This window comes from Syngnathus acus, chromosome 10, assembly GCF_901709675.1.
Source record: "Syngnathus acus chromosome 10, fSynAcu1.2, whole genome shotgun sequence".
Lineage (NCBI taxonomy): Eukaryota > Metazoa > Chordata > Actinopteri > Syngnathiformes > Syngnathidae > Syngnathus > Syngnathus acus.
The window spans coordinates 22,149,509-22,155,508 of NC_051095.1; positions in this window are offsets into that span (position 1 = coordinate 22,149,509).

Sequence of the window (6,000 nt, forward strand, 5' to 3'; positions counted from 1 at the left end):
CTTGTTAATGGATTTTCTAGAAGACCACACACAAACACACACTGTTTGCCCTGTTGCACCTGCTTAGGTTTGTTTGTGGGAGTTATTTTCCCAAATTCAGGATAATCGCATTGGCAATTTGCTCACCAAGCCTTGCATACCCGTGTACTATCTACGTAACTCTTGGAATGGTGACTAAAATAGCCTTCATATTCTTTTTTCAAACATGTAAATGTCCTACTCTGTCATCCCACGCATTTTCAGCCTCGGCCTTCCCCACCCCCACGGTTCACTTAATTATTGGTCATGGCTTTGCACATAGGAGGAGGGGAGGGTGAGAGTGGGTGAGTGAGTTTGCACACACCTTCCTCTGCGTAAAACATGAAGATGACCTTTCATGAGGAAGCGATTTAAATGATGTCCTGTCATCACCAGGGATACCAACGACTGAATGTGGATGAACATCTACTGTGGAAACAACATCACAAATTAGCGCACGTGGAGCCAGAAAAACACACAATATAAAAGAGGGCAGCGTCCTTGCATACAGAACCTTAGTGATACTTGAAATGAACAGTTGTTTATTGTCAGGGGTCTTTAATGTGTTTTACAAAGAGGGTCTTGTCAGATTGGCTTAAAATGTTTATGCTTAACTGTCTTGTTTATCCTGAGCCAAGCAGTAGAAGCAAAAAAGTGAGTGACTATACATAGGAAGGCAGGAAGAGGAAGGATGAGAGAAACAGGGGCTAAGCATTATGGAGGTGAGCAAAACAAAAAGGGTACAAAAATGTTCTGGGGGAGAAAAGCTAGATGCAGATGGGAATCTTTTCTTTGTGCAGCAGGCAAGATGGAAATGAGTGGGGGAGTCTGTGACGTCAATCAGTGTCGGCATAAACTCATACACATGCACGCACACACACACACACACATGGACACAAACTCATATACACGCACACACACACACACACACACACACACACACACACACACACACACACACACACACACACACACACACACACACACACACACACACACAAACACACACACACACGCACGCATGCTCACACACACACACACACCACATGCACGCACACACACGCACACACACACACACACACACACACACACACACACACGCACACACACAAAGAAATTCCTCTTGTCATCGAGTCCCATGCAAAATGACTCTTGGGTCCAAACTACAGAAGTCCTCCAAGTCACAAACTATTGGAACATCATCCCAAAGAAACCCAACACGAATGCAACACAAACACTTTTATACCAGTTTTGCATTTAAGTTTCCTGCTCTCAGTTTCTCGTGAATAGAGAGCAGAAGTGTAAATAACATGAGTTGCACAGCTAGTCTTGTCATAGTTAATATTTTAAACCACAGATTCTGTTTCCCTGTAATTGTGAGTACAGTGAACAAGTTGTTATTTTCTCACATGGATTTAACATGCAGTACTTTTAAATGCCAATGCTAGTGGCGGCTGGTCAATAGAAAGCACTTGGGTGCCACCCTGCCGCTCAGGTGCAAGACGCCTTGAATTGGAAAATGAAAATAAATAAATACTGAAAAGAAATATGGAAAGTACTGGCATGATTGGCACCTGTTAAACGTTCACATTCTAGACATTTCTCGGGATATAATCTCAGCAAGATGCCCTTCAACGTTCACATTATCTATTATTGATCGGCCGTTAAACATGCAACTCATTACTTGGACTGGGGGAATGTGTGGGGGGTGGTCAGGATTATTTCACAAATTCTGCTTTGATTTGCAAGGGTAAATTTCAAACATGAAGTGAGCTAACGTTAAGACAACACGGGAGAAGGTGGGAAACCAGAACATGAATATGTTGGGACTCTGGGGAAGAATCTAGGTTACTCTAAAAAAGCTAAATGGGACACCTGCTTCAATGTAACCCAGAATAAGAAAATGGACAAAGAACAATATGCAGAACAGCCTAACTATCCATCTATATTAGTCAAATAATTATCTTTGCTATACTATTCAAGATTTTTAGCTTTGCTTCTATCCATGCTGAATGAGCACTGAGTCATAGCAGTCTTGGAGACTAATGTGTGGGTGGCACACAGTGGGCTAGTGGTGAGGGAGAGAAAAAAAAGGTCGAGGGTGAAAGTGGTGCTGGTTAAACCGGGTGAGGCTCCAGTCATTTTGTTTTGCACATGGCAAAATACTATCAATGGTCAATAGTAAAGATAAATCAACCCTTTATCAGGCACTATAACCACGAACCTCGCGCTACTACAATTTGAGTTGATTGTGAACAGCAAGTTCATTTTACAGTGGAATGACATTTAAAAAATGACACTAACATGAAACTACAGTATAAAAGGAAACCAAAATAAATAAATAGTCTGGCATTTGTACTTTCAATCAATTGAGATGAACATTTACGCTGTGAAACTTGCATGCTCTCATCCAATGATGCCAAATTTAACTATGAGATCTAAAGAGATTTGGACGTGTGAGTAACACGCCCTGCCGTCAAACACGAATGAGGAGTCTCTGTAATATTTTGAAAATGCCTGTTGATGGTACACAAGTGGGCTGCCCATTAGGAAAATTGATGCGCACATTCTCAGTGTGTCTGTGCACATGCTCATCCGCGTGTGCGCGTGTCTATACTTCTCTGACATCATTGCTGCCGTCACTGCAGCCACTTCACGGTGACTCCCTTGTGACTGAAGGCCTGACAGCCTCCCACGCGTTCATCATCAACTCCTCTGTTCCGCCCACCTCTTGCTTTATCTCCCCATCTGCACTCACGCTCCTTGTCTTATTCTTACCTTCTCAACTCTATTTTCTCTTCTCATCACCCATCCACTATCTTGAGCCATTTATTTCACCAGCCTCTTTTTCTTTTGTTTCTTTTCCCATCCACCCCCCCAACTCCCACCTCCATTTTCTGTGTGGGTCTTCCCTGTCCTACGTCACGCTCTCCTGCACCCAACGGGCTGTCTGTCCCTGTCTCTATGGAAACCCTGAGTGGACAAGAGTGGCTCAGAGGTCTGTGAGATGCTGATACAGAGCCTTAAAGATCACACACGTCTTCTCTCTCCCAGAGAGACATGCAGTCTAGTGCAAGCCGACATTGGAATGAATAGATGGCGTGTGAAAGTACCAACCTGCGATCACACACGAGTGCCTGAAGGCATTCTCGCCCTGTGCCCATAATACAATTTGTGGTTTGACACAGGAGGGAGTCAGCTGGCAGGGAGTTGCCTTCCTTTGTTGCAGTATTAGTGTCCTTGATTAGGTATATTATACACTGCAAAAATTCCACTGGAAATTTTAAGAAAAAAACATGTTAAACTGAGAAAAATAATACTTAAAATAAGCAAAATTATCTACCAACAAAACAAGAAAGGTTTACTTGATAAGATTTTTTAAAATAAGAAAATAATACTAGGCCCATATCTACAGCAGTTTTGAAATTAGTATTTTTTTAAACTTAAAACAAGTACCGTTTTTTCCATGTATAATGCGCCCCCATGTATAATACGCACCCTAAAAATGGCATGTTGATGCTGGAAAAAAGCCTGTACCCATGTATAATACGCACCCAAATTTTGACTCCTACTTAAGTCCGTAAACGTAAAATTATTTCAGAAAAAAGATCATCTTTGGGAACAACCGGATGTTATTCTGCCGGTCAGTATCACTGCGCATGCGCTAGCAAACTCAATAGCGAAGAAATGTTTCGGATTTGTGTAGGGTACATTGTGACAGCAAACGAGCAGGTGTCGAGCAAGCGTCTGATACGAGAGCATTGTGTTCGTATGGAGCGTGTTTGAAGTGAACAGCAGAGAAGAAAGCGCATCTGTAATGGCGGCCTCCGTATGATATCCGGATAAATAAAAAAAAATAATAATAAAATTTTTTTTTAAAAAAAATTAAAAAAATTGTACCGATGTATAATGCGCACCCCAGATTTTGGGACAATAAATTAGTTAAATTTTGTGCATTATACATGGGAAAAAACGGTAATATAATATAATTAAAATAAGCAAATTTGACATATGAAACCACACTTCAGGTTCTTTTGTTGTTGGACAGTCATCTTAAAATGTTTAAAGTGTTTGTTTTAAGCCTCATAGTACTTGAAACTAGCACATTTAGGTTGAATTAAAAAAATTATATCTTACTTGAGATTTCACTTTTTACAGTGTAGCACCTCCTGATCAGAAACCATAGCCTCTTCCTTCTTTGCATATTGTTGAACAAGCTGTGCTATTGCGCTGATGTACGTCAGCAGTACAAGTCTGAAGAACAGGTGATTTATGGTAAGAGGCCTCAGGCACAGCTTCATAGCTTTCGATTGTTTTCCATTGCAGCATCATAATGTGACTGTTATGCTTAGGTGGATCATTGCAGCACCAAATCATGTTTATAAAGACACATGAGCTATACAATGTTGTGGAACAAAGTCAGTGGCAAACAGGTAAAGAAAAAAAACAAAGTGACTTTTTTTTTTTACCAGTTTGGCTGATCTACATCTAAAATGATCTCTCTATTTCAACTTGTTTTTTTTAGTTCCCCTTTATTTATTAAAATGTACATGAATAAATTACAACAAATTAGTACATTAAAGTAGACATCAAAACAGGCAGCAGCGACAGGAGTCAACAATTAAACATGAAAACTACAACCCAGGACCAAACCCACCCCACTAACAACCCAGTGGATTAAGATAAAGACTAATTTCTTTTAATGAGGCACTTGAGTTCCCTGCCCAACCATCTTTGGTCATAGGTTCTGTTGCTTTGCTTTAAATTAGATCCAAATTGTTATGGAATTAAATCATGTGGTTCGTGAGTGCTGTTTCATTGAAAGAGTCAGTCGCCTCAACCGCTTCAGCCACATGCTTAGAAGCTGACAACCTGTGTGGAGTAAAATAAATTGTCAAGTAAGTCACATGACTACATACAAGACCACACAAAAAAAGGAATTCAGCACATTTTCTCACAGTTAACCTGAAAACAATGGATTGTATTCACACACAACATAGTGTAACCAAGATGCCGTACAGTCTATTACAAGGGCATTGTGTACAAGCAGTAGGATGAGCGTTGAGTATTATTTTGGAAAGTCTTGTAAAAATATATCAATTTCTATTCATTTAAAAGCCTTTGCATTGTGTCATATGTATCTGGTTGCTCATGCATTAACAGACTTCCCATAAATTTTACAATATGTGTGTAGTACATGCACGTAATTTCATTATAGCACTTCACAAACTGATGAATCCATCTTCATCAAAATTTACTCTTCAATAAATGAAAGTTACATTAAACCATCTTGGGAACATACATAGTCACACAGTATTTGGCAGTGAGAGAACAGTCCCATGTAGTCCATGCACAATACTATTCACAGGCAAGGTCCACATTCTAAACAAATGCAGTAAGAACACCACAGTAAGAACAGGAGAAGAACACATAGGAATTCCAAGGACCTGGAAGTACATTTTCGTGTCCACAAAGGTCAGAAACTCATCTTTGGTCCCAGGTATGCCAAAGGGTTATGACTCATGGGTGCACAGCATTTTCAGATTTTTTCCACACCTCCCCCAAAACCATTACTAATATTCTTGTTTCAACTTTAGAGTACAAATGGAAGTATAGCGGGCGGCATAGTGACGCACTGATTAGGACGATTGCCTCACAGTTCAGAGGTTGCGGGTTCGATTCCACCCCCGGCCCTCCCTGTGTGGAGTTTGCATGTTCTCCCCATGCCTGTGTGGGTTTTCTCCAGGCACTCCGGTTTCCTCCTATATCCCAAAAACATGCTTGGTAAGCCGATTGAGCACTCCAAATTGCCCGTAGGTCTTAGTGTGGATGGTTGTTTGGCTCTGTGTGCCCTGCGATTGGCTGGCAACCAATTCAGGGTGTCCCCCGCCTACTGCATGATGACTGCTGGGATAGGCTCTAGCTTGCCTGCGACCCCCGTGGGGAAAAGCGGTAAGGAAAATGGATGGATGGATGGATGGA